Here is a 19,087-nt window from a genome sequence, read left to right on the forward strand (position 1 = left end):
TCTATTATTTATTATTATTATTATTATTTTATTATTAATAGTATTATATATCTAATTAATATTCTTTGATTCAGATACATGTCATTATTATTATTGCTCTAATAATTATTATTATATTATTTCATATTTTGATTATTACTAGTAGTATTATTTGAGTAATATTTTTTAACACAATTTAAAATATCCCTAAACTTTTCTATATTTCAATTTTTCTTAAACATCAAATAATTCACACCAAGTCTATTTTTTCTCAAATGGGGAACAAAAATAGAGAACAAAGTTAAATTGTTAATAATGCTATTTATTGATAAGCTTAAACATGCCTGAATTTATTGTTTATAAAGAAAATAAGCCCCAACGCACAAAAAACGACATAGAAAATTATGAAAAACGAAAAGAAAATCATAATGAACTTTATCCATCAATGACAAGATTTGATCAAAGTTTCTATATAATGGAGATTTTATTTATAATTATATTTTAAATAAATAACTAAAATAATGAAATATAATTAATTGATTTAAATATTTTAAATTTATTTTAATATATTTTTATTCTAATTTAAATTTGATTTTAATTTAAATTTTTTTTTATACTAAATTATTTTTTAAAATTTATTTTATAAATTATTTTCTTAATATACTAACTAGTGTACACACATGCGTTGTCGCACCTGTGTGTACGCATTTTTTAAATATGTCTGATATTATATTAGTAGATGATGATAATGTAACGTTTTTAAGTTAATATATAAAATAAAATTATATTTATTAAAAATAAAATGAAATATATCAAAAAAGATGAGAAAATAATTGTTGATAAATAAAGAAAAAGAAAACAAGCAAAGATAGACGATTTTGTTTTAAAAAGTTTATAAAAATAACAGTCAATTTTCAAAAATTTAATAAATAATTATATTTTAAAGGATAAATTGAAAAGTTTAATAAATAATTATATTATACTAACTATTTTTAAAATACTAATTATATCCTTTAAAATATAATTATTTATTAAATTTTTGAAAAATGACCATTATTTTTACAAACTCTTTTTTTATTTATCAACAATTATTTTCTAATTCTTTTATATATTTTACTTTATTTTTAATAAATAAATTTTATTTTATATATTAACTAAGCACTACTATATTATTATTATTTATTAATATAATATTATATATTTAAAAAATAGTTACAAACAGTCGCGCCTTTGTATGCTACTTAAATATAAAGTATTTATAGTAAATCTTATACGTGTTCCCATGCCCACTAAGTCGTTTTTGCGTGTCCGCGCACGCACGCGCTTAATGTGGTGAATTTGTGTGTACACTGTTTGGTTTGGTGTGAATGCACAATCTCATCATTCTTTGTGTGGCTATGCGTGTTATAATGCATTTTTTCTAAATTCAACTCTATTTTCTAAATTATTCTTCAACAAAAAGATGAAAATATATGAATCACTCCTACTTTAAGAGGAAATTTGACACAAACTCTCACGCATCAAAATAATTTAAAAAAAAAAGTTAATTAAACCAAACAAACCTTACGTATTTCACTATCTTTGGTTTCATCCCTTTTCAGTAAAAGGGCTGTTTTTTAATTTCAAGTTTTTATTATGTTCCATTCCTAAAACGCAATAAACATAAATGAAAGTATTTGTATACAGCTTCCTCCTGTTCTAAATTTGAAATACACACAATCTAAAAATTGAAGAAGAATAACAAAATCCTTATTTTAAATATCTTATATGAACAAATTTATTTTACTATTAGAAAATGTCTTATTAACAATTAATTTTAATGAGTTAAAGTTGTTAGTCATACTTAATGTTAAGAAATAATTTTTGACAAGAAGGTTGGCTAGAGATTCATTGTAAAACACTAGCTTTGTTCAGTTGAAAATGAGAATACTGGAATATTTTTTGATTTTATGGATTTTTTTCATTACATACATAAGGGAGGAGTCGTATGCGATGTAAATCTCACATACAGTTCTGGAATGGAGATTCTTTGAACCGAATGACGATCGTAACAGATGTCAGCTCAATCTGAAGGAAATTATGCAGAAGCTTTATAGAATTATTATGAGGCTATGCGACTGGAAATTGATCCCGACCAATTTAGACATTAATTTACAAAATAAAAAATTATTGGTTGGTAAAATAGTCACTATAGTCATTGTAATTGATCTCTGAATTGGTTTCTAAAATTTAGCTACTAAAGAAAATTAGTCACTAAATATTAGATACCAATGTTTTTGCGACCAAATGAATTGGTTTCTAAATTAATCTCCAACTATAATTTTTTATTCATAATAGTGACAATTTTAGTAACCAATAATTTTTTATTTTATTAATTGGTATCTAAATTTGGTCACTATAGTGACTAACAACTTTTTTACACTAAAATTTGTTGTTAATGAGACATTTTCTTGTAATGTTTTTCAAGATTTTACATTGAAAATATAGTTTTTTTTCTTTTTTACATATAATATAAGGTGGTACAATTTTAGAATAATTTAACTTATTAAATTGGTTTAGTATATTAAAATAAAATTTGACTTATTGTAGTAAAGTTCAATTGAGAACACAAAGAAGATTGAGTTCCTAAGATATAATTAAATTATTACTCTTTATTTTTGTGTTTAGATGAGATATTTATGAGATTAGTTTCATTTATTTGGAGAATTTAAATTTTTTTGAAGTAAAATGATTTGTTTGGACAAGAAAATTGAAATTGAAAAAAATTTAATAAGGTATTTCAAATAACTAACATAAAATATTTTGAAATTTTCTCAAAAAATAAGAAAATTGAAATTCCACAAATTGTGGAATTCTTCATTGGTTACGATAAAAAAGTTCACATGTCCAAAAAGTCGACTCATATTAACTTTTAGCTCAAATCAAGTTGTCTTGACATCTAACTCGGTTTGAGTTAACACGATCTTTAATCAAAGTTGGCTCATCTCGGTCTTCTAACTGGTCAACTCAACTCGACCTTCCACCCTAGTCGACTTGGCTCAACCCTTTGACTTGGACTAACTTAGCTCAACCTTTAACACTAAAGGTCGAACCAATTCAGTTCAAGACGAAGATGAGTGAGTCGATCATGGTTGAGGGTCTACACGAGTTATTGTGGTCAAAAGGTCGAAACGAGACAGTTTAAGTCAAAGGTCGAGTCGAATCTGTCCGATCCAAAGGTCGACCAAATATTTTTAAAATAGAATCTTACCTTAAAAGATAAATTAATTTGTTTCCTTCAAACAAGAAAATTGAAATTCAAGATATATCAATTACTCTATCCAAACAAACTATTTAAAAAATAAAAAAGAATCCAATTGTAAGTAATTTAAATACCATGTATTTCAATTTCTTGAAATTGTTAAAATTCTTTATCCAAACAAACTATTTAAAAAATGAAAAGAATCCAATTGTAAGTAATTTAAATACCATGTATTTCAAATTTAAAATTGTTAAAATTCTTTATCCAACACACAAGGTTAAGGATTTATTGATGGTGTATTGTACAAACTTCCCAATAATAAACATGAACTTCTTAAGTGACATTAAAAAACTTAAAACTAGCAAGTAAGTAAGTGAATGTGTATTTTGAAGAAAAGAAAAAACCCCTATTTATATATGTGGTGGATTAGGTAATAAACCCCATTATTTATTAAGAAAACTCCATGACTTGGGGAGGAAACTCCCTAACTAAAGGAGGAAGCAAAAAAGGAGTCGAGCCATTTTAGAAAAGAGGCACAACCAATATCGATATTTTATGTATGGATTTTCCGATTCTAGAAAAGAATGAACACATTATAGAAATATCATTTTGCAATATTTTGTTTACACAATACCTATTATGTCATTTGCTATGAGTTTTTCTTGATTTTTATATTCAACACTATCGTTCTGAACACATGACGTCCTCAACATGAACAAATATATTAAAAATCTTACATCGATTAAATATTATACTAGACAATGATAATATATAAATATAATAATATATAAATGAGACAAACTTTAATAATTAAATCAATTTAGTGAAAAATAATTAACCTTAAATTTAATTCCCACTAATAAATATAAAATATTAAGGTAGACAAATATAACATAAAACTATTAAATAAAATATATTATTTATATAAAAGTATATACAATTTAGCCTCATCTATAATATTTTTCTTATTAGGAGTGGTATGAAAGAGGGGGTAGAAGGTTGATTATTGATATCTGAAATGCATTAGATTCTGGTCATTCATTGCACAATTAATGGATCACATTGGTGACCTTTAGAAATTAGAGGTCAAAGGTCTTCTTTTCCAACAAGTAGGTCCTGCCATGTGGGAGAGTGGAAAATAAGTAACAATTAACAAAAATATCAAATTAAAAGTAGATCACCAGATTTCATTTTATGTGTTGTCAAATTGATTTCTATATATATCATGAAAAAGAATAATAATAATGAAATGAGCCCTACAATTGTTTTTTTGTCAATCAAATTAGGTTATTTTTAGTAAAGAGTGGTTTAAAAAACTATCTCAAAAACTGAAAACTAGTTAAAATATACACAAGAAACTAACTAAAACTAGATAGTTATGTTTAACAAGACTTTCTATATATAACGTCTAATTTGACTAGCGTGTGGTGTTTTCCAACACGTTACTTTTACTTGGAAATCTATTTTTCAAAACGCTAGTTTTTAACTTATAACCATTTTTTTTAATACTTATTCCTTTCTTAACTTTAGACTATTTATTAGATTTTTTTCTACCGAAGTTATATTTGTTTTTTATATATATAACGTTTTATTTTCTTAAAATAAAAACAATTTAATATAGCTATTTATTTGACTCTCATAAATTTATTTTATAGAATTTAGTGCATAAAAAAATATTATTTTATCTATAACATTTATGGAAGGATTTTTGTTTTAATTATTTTTTTATATGCACCACACATTGTTATTTTTAATAAAAAATAAAAATTATTATTACTGTTATCATTATAATTATAAAATTAAGTATACATAATCTTTATAATTTTATTACAATTTTTTTATTTTGTATATAATTTTTAATTAAAAATTATTAAGTTTAAAAATAAATAAATAGAAAACGGTTAAATTTAAAGAAACAGTCACATAAATAATAAAATTGATAAAATAAGTTTTTTAATTTAAATTAACTTTTACTTAAAGGAAATGTGTACAAAAAAAAAGAGAAATATAAACACAAGCATCGTGTATGTATTTTTTAAAATATTTAAAAATTATTTAAATTTTAAAAATAGTACAAAGAGTAAAATTGGAAAAATAAATTATCTATATCTATATATATATATATATATATATATATATAAAATATTATTTAAATTTCAAAAATTATTTAATAAATTCATAAAAGAGTGAATAATTCTTTTATAAATATTTTAAATTATTGTGTAATTATTTAAATTAAAAACAGAATTACTATAATGATAAAACTGAAAAATATTTTTTTTTATTAATAGTTATTTAAATTTAATAAGTAGAAATTAGGAGGTTAAAATTGAAAAAATAGAAGAAGACACTAAAGAGAAGTATTTTTTATATATATAACTAGTTTTTAATTTTAAAAATAAATACGAATAATTTTTTAAATTTTTTATAAATATTTTTATTTATTTTGTAGATAATTAATTTTATTTAAGATCTTTATTTTTGTTAAAAAACAATTAATTTAAAAGAAAAATTAAATGAATGAAACAGTTAAATCTAATAAAATGATTACTTAAAAGATAAAAATAATAAAATAATTATTTTAAGATAAGAAAACAACTATATATTATAAGGCAAAATTGAAAATTAAATATTGAACACCAAAACAAAATAAGATATCTCTTTATACATGGATATAGATAATTACAGATACATAATTATATATATAAATTATTATAACTTTATCTTGTAGGTACTAATCTTTTGAATTAAAGTAATTATTTATAATTAAAAGATAACTTATATTATTAAAAAATATAAAAAAATTGTTTTTATAATTATTTTTTTATGAATGCTTTTTAGAAATAGTGAGACTCAATTATTTTAATATTAAAAGATTTTAGTATAAATATAATTGTTATAAACGAGTCTGGCTTCTTTGACTTCTCTCTAGAGGTTCTGCCTCTCTAGTCATCTCATTGAAGAACCGAGACCATAGGATTGATCCTCTCGGCGAGCTCTTCAAAATGGACTGATCAATTTCTCCGTTCGTGTAAGTTGAGTTTCCGCTCTCTTTTTTAGTCTTTTTCTGTTTTCTGTTGCGTGCGAGCCCTCTTTCGCTTGCATGCGACATTTCAATCATCAGTATGAGTCTCTACTGATAAGTGATCATAACGGTATGTCCTGATCGTTCTTGTGATGTTTCCATGTATAGATAGAGCATCTTGTGGAGTTAAAGGTGTTAATTTTTTAAGGCGTTGACATTTATAAAGCTGTCTAAACAGGATAACAGGTAAGGGAAGCTAACTGTTTTACTTGAATTTCTTATAGAAATCATTCTGATGACTTTGAATTGCATGATTGAGTGTTGTATAAGTGCTTGAACTGTGTAATTGAGTGTATGATTGAATTGTGCTAGATTTCTGGAATGTTGCATGTGAGTACAAATTGGGAATCTAGTATTTTCGCCTAAGCGAGCAGCTCTCACCTGAGCGAAAATACCAAAAACTCGTCCAATGTCTTTGCGCGAGATCTCGTATAGGCGAGCCAGTCTCGCTTAAGCGAGAGTCACTCTCGACTAAGCGAGACAGCTTAGCCTAAACGAGAATTCGCCCAGAGTTTAGGATGTTCTCTGTTTCGAGCCTCGCTCAGGCGAGAATGACTCGCCTCAGCGAGAGAGCCTTTTCACCTAGACGAGACCTTCTAGCTTGGGCGAGAGCGTCTACAGTTGAGTGTTATTTCTCTGTTTCTAATGGATGAAGCTATGTTTGAATGTTAAAATGTAAACTTAGTTATGATATGCATGAATTGTTATGACTAGTAATATGTGTGGTGAAATTGCATGATGTTGGAATATGAGAAGATGTGGTTGAACAAGGATTTCAAGGGAAATTCTAAGAGGATTGTTTTAGTGTATGTAAGGACATAAGGACTCAGTTTTGGTTGGTATCCTGACGCTCCAATAACCATTAAGGCTCATGTAGAGTGTAATGGATTATGTCTTGAGGAGTAGCAGGAGGTCCTAGTATGTGGACCCGATTCAGTCACAGACGTGAAGGGGACTTACCTTGGGAGTGGTTGGGTGATAATCCCTTGTGTCCAAACTCTGCAGAGTTTGGGAACCGTCACAGGTGCACGCCACCAAGAGATCCGATATCGCTTACATAATCCGGATATTGAGTCTAGAGTAATATATATGTACTGTGTTTATGGTGGCCTATGTGATTATGGTAAAAATGATGAAGATTGCATGATTTGTTTATAATTGAATTGCATGATTTTTCTTATCAGATTAGCTTACCCTTGCTTTCTGTGTGTCTGTCTCGTGTTATATGTTTTCCTTTTGCGATTACCACCTATTCGGTGAGAGCAGATGTGGTTGCAGTGTCAAAGGCGCTTCTGGAGGATGAAGAGCCATCATTTTTCTCGTTGAGGAGGAGGTTTCCAGTGGAAGGTTTAATAGTAGTCAGTTTAAGTATAGAGTTTATTAGTTTAGTTTAAGTGTATAAGTGATATACTTTTATAATTATATCTTTTGTAAGACTGTATTAATATATTGTGTACACTGGATTATCTATTTTGGAACCATGAGGAAATTTTATATTTTTATTAGTTTTAAGCTGCTAAAATTGAAATGTTACACTAATTATTATAACAATAATTTTGGTTGTTATGATAAGTGCAAGTGAACAGTTATATGCTTAGACAAAAATTACATAAACTTAAATATATAAAAAGGGAGAAAATATTACCAAGTTATTGGGTGTGATATCTAAAAGGTCTACTCTAGATTATTTGTGATGCTTTTATATTATATTTTTATTTTAAATATTATATTATTAGTAATAGTTATTTTATTGTTTCATAATTATACTTTAATACGTTAATATTGATAGATGGCAGATTTTCTTTTTTATTACATGGTATATGGTAACACTATTTTCAATATTTTATGTCTATTAAATGTTATTTTCACTTTATTTTTAATTTTAAAAGAAATATTGTAAGATACATTAGATGTACACCACATCTTATGACATGGATAGTTCCTCTACCATCAATCTTAGTTACTTTTCCTTTAAACAAATTTTATTTTAAAAGTTAAAATTAGATTTAGTTATAATTTTAATTTCTAAAAATTTAGGGTAAACTGTTTTCCGTCAAATAAAAAGGAGGAAGTTAATCTTAATCTCTCAAATTTGTACTAAAATATGATTTTAATTCCTACATATTAAATTCAAGAGAATAGAACAGTTTAAAAAAATCATTTTAGTCCTATCAATTTAGTGTTTAGATATTAAAATTATCCATCCTGGTTTTATTAAATCATAAAAATCTATTATATATATATATATTACATATTTATTTGTAATATTTTTCTTAAAAAAATTGTTGGTGGAATAGATGTAGTCCTAAAAGAATCATACTACTTTAGAAAATGAAAAGTGTTTTGATTTGGGTGCGCATAGTTGGAAGAGGTAAAGATGACACGTGCACACTTACACTTGCATCGCACTCCATGCAGTGGCCACGTGTAAGTTCCCCTTTCACAGGGAACTTTTCTTTCTCTCTCCACCATAAGTCTCTCAAAAAGTTGCACACTTTTCAACTCTTTTTTTTTTTCAAACTATTTTCAAGAGTCAATCTTTTAATAACCTTATTCAAATCTCCTAAGAAAACACCATCTAATTCAAAAGATAAACACAATAAAATCATATTTATTTATGTATCATTAAGTTGCGTAACAATGTGATTTGCACAATTCAGATTCTATATGTACAAATTACTTTTCTTATGTATTTTATTTATACTTAAATAAAATAAAAAAAATAAACGTCATTTGATTTAAACATGAGTATCATTTATTAGAAAATAATTGTACTTTTAGTTGTATGATATGATTTTTGTTTCCTTATACACTGTTTGCTTTAACTAATTTACTGTAATTGTGAAAACTGATTTATAGATTGTCTGGTATAGTTTGAGCGAAAAGAAAGGAAAAAAGAAGGTTGTTGGTTCCTCACAAAAGAATAGGGTTCTTATAGGACATTCCCAAATCAACATGGTAAAACCTTTTAGTAACTTGTGCTTTACAATAAATTTAGTTTTGAACATATTTTCCTTACGTTAATAATACATTCTATGCAACCAATAGCTATATTGTGTAACATCCCATTTATTTAATAAAATTAAATAAAGGATATGTCACACAACTTAATATAAGAAACGAGAATAAAAGAGTATGAAGTCACTTCTATAGATATCTCAAACTTCAAGGACGAATAAAAGTGGCATACTAAGTAAAGTAAGAGAGTGATAAAGACTTAAACAAATCCCCAGAGAAAACAATACATAGGCCTTAGCCCTAAATGAAGAGCTTAAAGGCAGAAGTCAATCCAAAGGCTAAGCAGCGAAACCATCACCTCCCTGTTGATCACGGGTGTTCCTCGCATATGCTCACATCAACAAGTTGATGATCATCGCAAAAGAGAGTACCACACAGCAGAACACACAACAATAACAGAAGGGTAAGCTAGAGCCAAAAGAAATTTTACCATACAATCAAGATATACTTTCAATGTCAATTATGCATACATCACTCAAGCATGTTATGTTAGAAAATGATTACTCAAATAATACTATTAATAATAAAAATATGAAATAATATAATAATAATTATTAAATCAATAATAATACTAAGACAATATATAAAACAATGAATATTAATCACAGATCAACAATTATAATAACAATAATAAATAAAAGATAAAAGGTAAGGAGTAGAAAATATCCTGGGTTGAGGCACGCATATCGCTATCCTTAAAGAGAAAACGCCCCTACGATACAGGGCTAAACAAATATATCAATACACAATCATATGTGTTTCTTATCATATGCGTTTCTCTCCCAAGATACAACAACCCGTCAGATCGATCGAGTGCAGCGAAGGATCTTCGAACTTATGAACACCATTGTCTTAAAGATAATATAGAAAAGAAGAACAATTTTTAGAGAACTCTAGTGTTTATTGTTTCTATTGTTGTTATTGTTTTGTTATGTCTTTCCCCATGCACCTAGGTGGTATTTATAGGTAGCAAAAGGAGACAAAGAAGTAAATAGTAATAAGAATATAGCCGTTAGGCATAAAAACCATTAACTCATAAATTAAAGGTCTATAAAAACTTCAGTAAGTGTAAAATTTTTATTTTTATTATTTATTTTTTAAATTATAATAAAATATTTCTAACAATCCCCCACATAATTTAAAAAATAAAATAAAACAAAAAATATATTATCTTTTTAAACAAAATATTGTAATTCAGTGTAAGGAACCTTCCGGGTCTAACCCTTATACCTAGTGCTTATAAACTTCCACCCGAGAAAATGCAGAGACTTAATTGCCTTGAACTACATCCCCTTTGACCGGGTTTTAGTAAATAACACATACAATATCAGTGTTCATTATAGGTTCTAATCAGTGGGTGCACGCTACGACCTTGTGTATGTATCTTGTTTCATGAGTGTCACTTAGAGACTTACCCATGTCTCACAATGGCGACCCCACCATCACACTCACTAGGTAAACCCTCAAATGGTGGTTTGTGACTCACACCCCTACAATAATTGTCATTGGGTTTATTAAGAGGTATTTTATAAAATAATGCACATACCTCAACCATTGGGTTTATTAAAAGGTATTTTATAAAATAAGCATAATAATGCACATACCTCAACCTAATTATTGCCACAATTTATAGTACATCTCGCCATAGGAATGAAACATAAAATTTAATCAAATTATTTGGTGTACTTTAGTCAACAACAACTTCGTTGCTACCCATTGAACTCCATTCCATGGGATCGCCATTCATGTGGAGATGGGTGTCCATTGTTGCAACTAATTTATGGGCTATAATCTCATTCCCCTCGACGACTTAAATACTTATTGTTGATGCATCAACTCTTTGATAAGCAGATCTGCAACATTTCTTTCTAACCTGACAAAGTCAAGAGAGATAATATCATGAGTAATTAAGTTTCTAATACATTTGTCTCTCATTCTAATATGTCAATTTTTCATTGACATTTTTACTAGAAACTTTAAATATAACAATTTGATTGTCAGGTTGCTTTGAACAAATGAATAATTTATGCTTACATAATAGATCATGATAGAACAACAACTTTTTAACATATTTCCATGATAGTACATCTTCCTCCAAGGTTAAAACATAACCATAACCAATAGGTGATCTTGTGTCACTAGAATCTATATCCAATCTATATTATCATCTCAAGAAATTGGACATATTGCCATAACTAGAAGAAACGCAAATAATATTACACTAGATGGCAAAATAGTTTTTGAGGTATCATAAACAAATTTAGTCAATTTATTATTTGAAGGAAACATCTCTAAAGATAATTTATTAGTATAAATAACCAAAGATTTTTTTCTTATCAAAAGGTATATTAACCTTTACAAGACACCCCCACACTTTGAAATATTTTAAATGTGGTTCTTTTTTCTTTCATAACTCATAACAAGTTTTATAACAATCTTTTGTGTTCAAAATATGGTAAGGAGGATATAAAATTTCACTAATATAATGTTAGGCAAGCTAGAACTTGTAGAATAACATTTACCATATCAAAGCATAAATTAATATAACAACATAAGCATGAGCTATAGACATCACAAAAAATTATTCAATGAACATGAATTTTATTTATCCATAATTTCATTTATTGTTACCAATAGAAATAGAAACAATTATATACATCAATTTTTAGGCTTAGTTGAAACTAATTTAATTATACCATAAGAAACACATTAATTCATAAAATGTGTTTTCAATCTTCAGCACTATATTATTTTTATTTATTTTTAATTGTAGAAATGAATACAGATGAGTAATCAAAACTAGAAATAACAAGATAATACTTTTCTCTCTAAGAATGTTATAAAAATGATCACTCAAATAATACTATTAACAATAAAAATATGAAATAATATAATAATAATTATTAAATCAATAATAAAGCTAAGACAATATATAAAACAATGAATATTAATCAGAGATCAACAATTATAATAACAATAATAAATAAAAGATAAAACGTAAGGAGTAGAAAATATCCTGGGTTAAGGCACGCATAACGCTATCCTTAGAGAGAAAACGCCCCTACTGTACAGGGCTAAACAAATATATCAATACACAATCATATGTGTTTCTTATCATATGCGTTTCTCTCCCAAGATACAACAACCCGTCAGATCGATCGAGTGCAGCGAAGGATTTCCGAACCTTATGAACACCATTGTCTTAAAGATAATATAGAAAAGAAGAACAATTTTTAGAGAACTCTAGTGTTTATTGTTTTTGTTGTTGTTATTGTTTTGTTATGTCTTTCCCCATGCACCTAGGTGGTATTTATAGGTAGCAAAAGGAGACAAAGAAGTAAATAGTAATAAGAATATAGCCGTTAGCCATAAAAACCATTAACCCATAAATTAAAGGTTTATAAAAACTTCAGTAAGAGTAGAATTTTTATTTTAATTATTTATTTTTTAAATTATAATAAAATATTTCTAACATGTTATGACCTTCCAAAACAATACACTAAGACTCGACTTGACTCATCCGGATACATATAACCTGGTCGGATTCAGCAGATGCTTGCACTTGTGGTGGATACCTCTGCTCACCCCGAGTTTCTCACCCCCGAGCTATGTGTTACAAGTGTTACGATGAATCAATTCCCCCACACACAAGGTTAGCCCTTAATGAGTTCCGGGCCTCCTGCTACTCTCATCACAGGAGTCAGTCCGCTCTAAATGAGACTAACCGACTCCTTAAAGTGTCAAAATGCGATCCTTACCTTGAATCCTTACCAAGTTATATAGATGAGGCACCACCATAGACACCCACTAACATGGGCCATGGAATTACGTCCCGACCACTGAAGTACGACCCTGAAAATCCACCTAGAGATTTCAAGGAATTATGCACTGACCATGAACCAATCATAAACAAACAATTAATATTTAATATGCACATATAAATATCTCATGCCGAACTTTACAATCCATCCCCATTTGTATTCCATGTTGAATCCATTTCATTCATCCTTCCCAAAGCACGAAGGTATAAGTGGATTTCATACCAACACCATGCCATATCCCTCAACTAACTCATCATTTTATTGTCATGAATCATCCCATACGAACATCATACTCACATCATGTTAAAACTCATGAATCTCAAACATTACCATCTCATGCATACAAAGTCACTCAATTCGTAACCCATGAACCACATCACTCATGCATAAACAGTCAGAACATACTTTAACACAATAATCCAGCCATACATGTGACATTCATCCAATTAACATAGAAGAAATCAGAACAAGGTGCATCCTCGCCCAACTCTCGCTCAGGCTGAGGATGCTCACTCAGGCGAGAGGTTTCCCTCGCTTAGGCGGACTCCCATCGCTTAGGCGAGAAGTCGAGGAGTGGAACAGTGACTTCCTGTGAGATCTCGCTTAGGCGAGCCCTCCTCGCCCAAGCGAGAATGCGTCTCGCTCAAAACGGGGACTCTTCGCTTAAGCGACCTCTCACGCAGAAATCTTGGGCGAACCCCTGTTAGTCTCGCCTAGACGAGACAAGCTCGCTTGGGCGAGATTATCATACCTCGCCATTGTTCGTACCTGTATCAATTGTATTTCACACATAAATGATAGTACCAACCCTCCCACGCATCCACAATAGCATACTAGTTCAAGAATCATGAAACACAAGCCAGACAAACGACAAGCACATGAAACAGAAAGGGGTTCTAGCTTCCTTTACCTGGAAAAGCTAGCAGAAACTTCAATACGCAACCGTGAGCACCACAGTTCTACGGACAAACCTAAAACTGGAAACACGATGGAACAAAACCAAAGCAAGATTAATACGGAACCCTAACTAGAATAATAGAAACGTAGCTGGAGAAAGATCAACATTAGCTAAAGGAATAACTTACGTGGAGTACGGAAACGAAGTTGAGCTTTGTTTGATCGAGATAGTGTAAACCCTAGCAGAGCTCTTTTTGGGCAGTGGAGGGAGACAGCTACGTTTTTGTGAATGAGTGAAAGTGAGGGGGTTTAGGGCCAATTAGGTCAGAATTCGCTTTTGGGCCAACCCTTAAGCCCATAAGATTTGGGGCAGCCCTTTACAAAATAAGGTATAATAATAAAAATTATTTGTGGTCCTTACATATTGTGTCAAAAGATAAATGTATGAATCAAGTCAACACCAATAAATTCACAAGACAAATCGATAAATTGGAATAAATGATTATCCTTTTATAATATTTGTCTTGTACATCATGAACTAAAATGAGTGTAATTTCGGTTTGTAGGATAAGACCAGTGGCGGATGATTTTGGGGGCAGGGAGGGGCCTGGCCCCCCCAAATTTTGAATTTTTTTTAATTTTATATATATATACATTATTTTTTTTTTTTGGAAATTTATTAAAACTTTTAATTGTAAGTATTATATTTTAAGTTTTGATCAAAATTAAATTGTGTATTTTTTATTTATTTAATAAAGCACAACATTTAATTTGAATAGATAATAAAGAATAAAAATATTTAGGTTTAATTTCTCTTTTGATCTTTGTTTTTGTCAAAAAATTGACACTATAATTATATTAATTACATCATAAAGCACATCATCCATATTAAAAGATTCAATTTTAATGAAAGAATCATTAATCCGTTTTAAGAGATTTAAAGAAATTGATCCTAAAAGACCAAATTGCATTAGTTTTTAAAAAAATCAAGACAAAATTGAGACTAAAAAATCTGGAGGACGAACTTAACATTTTTAAACAAAAATCATGAATCAAAAGAGTAATCAAACCAAATATTTATTAAGATAATTTTTATTTTCATTCTTATTGTGTTTTTAATTTTTTCACAAATTGTAATCATCTCTCACTCTCATATGTTTTCTCTTTTTTTTTTCTTGAAGAAAAAAAGTTAGACACAAACTCTTTTTTTTTGCTTTCATTTCTCATTTATGCTTTTCTTTCCTTGTCTCTTGTCTCACTTGATAATTAAAACATTATTTTTTATCTCATCAGCTTTTTGTTCACTTTTGTATGAATATAGAAAAAAAATGTATCACGTGTTTTTTCATAACCGATTTTTAATTGTAACTTAATTATAATATATTTTTCTTTTAATAACTACGTGTCTCAATTGTTTATTAGACTATCATAAATAATTTTTTAATATTATTTACAAAAGAAGTATATTGATAAAGAATAAAAGAATAAATTCGTCGTTTAAAAGTGATAAAAAATAAACTATTAATGAAAACAATATAGACTCTACTTCTTCACATATTTTGAAGCATTATACTAATGATCAAATTGTTTAGTAAAGAAGTCATTCTTTGAAACATTATACTAATAGTCAAATTCAATGATCTCAAAATTATATTATTTTAACCTCTCCAATATTTTTTGTCAAAATCCGTCAATGGATCAGACAACGTAATCACACATTCTAATTCATGATTTTTAAAGAAACAATTTTATAGTTATTCCGTATACATGTTTTAATCATGCATATTAATATATTATTATATTAAAATTAAACATTATTTATTATCATCAAAATTATAAATAATTTAAACCCGATCTATTTATAGATATATTAATAATATAATGTTTTAAATATATTGTATTATACTATATAATATAGTTATTTTAGCAATAGTTTTATTATAAGTAATGCATTAATAGATTTATTAAAGTTAATAGTAATAAATTTAAATTAATAAAAATATATTTAAATTATTAATACTAAATTTAAATTAATAATAAATTAAAAATATTTTTAAATTTATTGATGATAAATTTACTAATTCATTAATTGCAGTAAACCATTAAAATTGTTATAATTAATTTAAATTAATAGATTACATCTATTAAATCTATTAATTGTATACCAAAATAAATTTTGAGTAATTATAATAATTAGTGAAAACACATACTATTCGTATGTGTTAATTTGTTTAATGATAATAAAAAATAACAAATTAATAATAATAATAAGAATAATTATTATTAATATTATTGATATAATAATAATTAATTTTAAAGTTGTGTTTACGCATGCTTATTTGTGTGTTTCTTATGTTAGTAAATATATATTATATTAACAAATATTTAAATATATATTATACTAAAATATATTTAAAAATAATAATAATAATAATTTTAAATTTTGAATAGAACAAGGTGAAAACTATTTATAAGTTTAGAAAGTCAATTTATATATACAAATGTAAAGAGTAGATTTTGTAAAAATATAAAGGATATAACATGTTAAAAGGTATAGAGTAAATTCTCTAAAAAATACAAATGATAAACTATGCAAAAATACGTAGAATATATTTGTCATAAATACAAATCAGTGTATAGACATTTGGTCTAATGTGTATTATTAGACTCGTATATTCAATGCATTGACAAATACATCTAATATCAAATCTTAGACTCATCTAATCAGTATATGGACACTCTCATCTAATGTGTATTGTTACACTAATCTAATGTGTATGGATAAACTCGTCTAATGTGTATTGCAAGACACGTCTAATCAGATAATGGATAGAGTTGTCTAATATTAATAGACTCATATAATATGTGTATAAATAAACTCATATAATGTATATTGTTAGACTCATTTAATCAGTGTATAGATAAACTCATCTAATGTGTGTTGCAAAAACTCGTTTAATTTGTGTATGGATGAACACACCTAATGTGTATTATTAGACTCGACTAACTAGTGCATGAAATGACTTGTTTTATGTTTTATGCAAAAAATACTTGTATAATTAGTGCATGGATAGACTTATCTAATGTTTACTACTAAACTCGTCTAATTAATGTATAAATAAACTCGTCTAATATATATTGCAAGATTCACCTAATTAGTGAATGGACATACTTGTCCAATGTATATTAATAGACTCGTCAAATTTGTTTATAAAAAGCTTGTCTAATGTATATTGTTAGACTCATCTAATCAATATATGAAATACTTGTCTAATGTGTATTGTTAGACCGGTCTGATCAATTCATCGACAACTCGTCTAATTAAAGTATTCATAAACTCATCTAATCATTGTATGAAATGAGTCTTCAAATATCTTTTTTTTATACTCTTCTAATTAGTGTATCTACTCTAGATTCTCGTCTAATGTGTATTGTTAGACTCGTGTGATATTTTTTACTATATTCGTTTAATAAGGGTATGAAAAGTATATCTGATGTGTATCTAGACTCATCTAATCCATGCTCATTCAATCAATGCATATTTAATGTATGTTTTTATAGTCATTTAATGACAATATAAATACATTAGTGATATATTTGAAGACAATTAATTTTGTAGCTTTTACTGGTCTTACTAAAATTAAGATTAAATATGTTTTTAGTGTTTGAACTTTTATGCCAATTTGGATTTTGTCTATGTTGGAAACTTTTATACATTTGGTCCTTAAACGTTAAACATAAATGAATATAATACTTTTAACCCAATTAGATCAACTATTCTTGGTATGTTAAATGCGTTTCATGCTAACATTTCACTTATTTACACCGTTTGACATGTTCCCACTTCAATATTATAGCAGTAAAAAATATATTTTTTTATTACAAATATATTTTTAAACCTCTAAAATGAACTATTAAATAAAACGAAAATCATATATAATATTAAGTAGTGTAACTTTTTCCGTTACAAAACATATATTTTAAACCTTTAAATAAATTATTAAATGCAATATTTTAATTTATTTTGTTATAAATTTAATTATTTAAAACTTTATGCCGAGTTTTATGTACATCATTAAGGTTATTTTTTTGTTAGATAAAACTAATTTAATTTTTACAAACTAAAAAGAGGAATAATATTTAACAATAGGAATATTTATATTATTATTTAATATAAACATGATAAATATAATTTTTTACTCATAAATTTTCAAGACAAAATTATTTCATCACAAATATTTTTATATTTTATTATCAATAAACATATATTATTTTTTAAATTTTATAATCTTAAGATATAAAAATAAAATATATTTTCTAAACTCAATTTTATAAATGACTAGGATATTAGATATCATAAAAAGAAAATAAATCCAAGCCCACAAGATTTTAAAACAAAAGTGGACTTTAGATTCTTTCAGACAACAAAAATTTTCGACCTCAAAAATTAAGACTTACCAGAAAACACATATACGGATATCCTCCTCTAACTCGCACATAGAGTCACATATCCTCCTATTCCAAATGACCTTAACTAGACTGATGGATTTTACCCAGAAATGTTTGATTTGGCGGACCTCTAAACCAACTGGTTACGGAGAGATCCTCTTTAACTTGCACATTATATATTCTTTTCATATATTATATTATAATACATAATAGATTATAATTATAAAATTAAATATAAATAATTTTATAATTTTATTATAATAATTTTTCATTTATTTTCTAAGCAGTTTTATAATTAGAAAAATTATCAAATTAAAAAATAGTTAAATTTAAAATATAAATAATCAAATTAAAAAAGCAGTTAAACTTAAAAAACAACTACTTAAAAGATAAAATTTATAAAATAATTACTTTAATTTAAAATAAATTATTTAAAGAATAAAATTAAAAAATAAATGTGAACTCAAAAAAGGAAATTTCATAAATTTATGTTTTCCTGATTTTATAATAATACTTTTATTAAGTGCATTATGTGTACAACATACAAGTGAACTTGACCATTAAGTGTGACTATATTCAGCATATGATATGCTACTC

The sequence above is a fragment of the Vigna unguiculata genome, chromosome 3, assembly GCF_037176805.1.
Source record: "Vigna unguiculata cultivar grain cowpea cultivar isolate G323 ecotype 2 chromosome 3, ASM3717680v1, whole genome shotgun sequence".
Classification (NCBI taxonomy): domain Eukaryota; kingdom Viridiplantae; phylum Streptophyta; class Magnoliopsida; order Fabales; family Fabaceae; genus Vigna; species Vigna unguiculata.